The sequence below is a fragment of the Octopus bimaculoides genome, chromosome 14, assembly GCF_001194135.2.
Source record: "Octopus bimaculoides isolate UCB-OBI-ISO-001 chromosome 14, ASM119413v2, whole genome shotgun sequence".
NCBI lineage: Eukaryota > Metazoa > Mollusca > Cephalopoda > Octopoda > Octopodidae > Octopus > Octopus bimaculoides.
Genome location: NC_068994.1, coordinates 39,785,640 through 39,786,736, shown reverse-complemented (window position 1 = coordinate 39,786,736; position 1,097 = coordinate 39,785,640). Strand labels below are relative to the sequence as shown.

Below are 1,097 nucleotides of genomic sequence, written 5' to 3'. Positions count from 1 at the left end.
ATATACACATATACACATATATGTACATATGAAGAGAGTGAGAGAGAAAGAAAAGGAAAGCAACATAATGATGTTGATTATATATGTCAACAATATGACCGAGGGAAAATACCTGATGAGAGTATTCTGCATACTAAATACAAATATAGTAGGGTTTCAAATATTGTGTATAAATGGATGTGAATAAAAGAAGATTGAAATTTTGACACTGAAAAGTATCTTCATTTAAAACTAAACCAGAAATACACAGTACCAATTCCTTGGGGGAAATCTATCTAAGTCTTCATTCAAAGATAAGATTTAAACTCTTTATTCTTGAGAATCAAACCTGGTGGCCAAATACAATCTTGGTTTTCATATTTTGACTTTATTTCAGATTTTCTTATATTCTAAGTTATTCACTTCTTTCTTCTCACTCTTTCTATTATCACAATTTCCTTCCTTAATTCTGAGTTAGAATTCACAAACAATTTTATTCTGAGAGCTTAAGAGTGGTGGTGGTCTTGCTATGGAATGGCTTTTCTTGAATTATTGAAATAATTTTATTCTGTTAAGGTGAAACTAGAGAGCTATGTACGAATTCTCTTATGCAGATTTTGTAACATGCCAGGAAATAAACCTTTTAGTGTTGCATTATAGATATCGCAATCTGTATGTTATGCATATCAAACAGCAAATATGATGTGGGTTTATACTCAGCCCTATACTTGATTTGAGAACACAAGTGATATGTAAATATATTTATGTATAATGGTGGTGCTCCAGCATGGTCTTGGATTTGATGACTAAATCAAACTGAAGAACTAAGGAACATATTTGGTTGTGAATGTACGTCTATTCATATTGTGTATAATATATAAAGAATGTATGTGTGTATATATACATGTGTGCGTATATATACACATGTGTGTGTATATATTTACATATGTATATATATATTGGTATGTGTATATATATGTGTGTGTGTGTATATATATGTATATATATACGTATGTATGCATATATATATGCATATATATGTGTATATATATATATTTATTTTTCTATATATATGTATGGATATATATGCATATATATGTGTATATATATATATTTAT

General features: G+C 28.3%; 1 protein-coding gene across 5 annotated transcripts in view; it reads left to right on the top strand.

Annotated features, from left to right (window-relative positions):
- LOC106872380 (protocadherin beta-15) overlaps positions 1-1,097 on the top strand; it is a 640,647-nt gene that overhangs the window by 503,642 nt on the left and 135,908 nt on the right. The gene's annotated exons all lie outside the window — the stretch shown is intronic.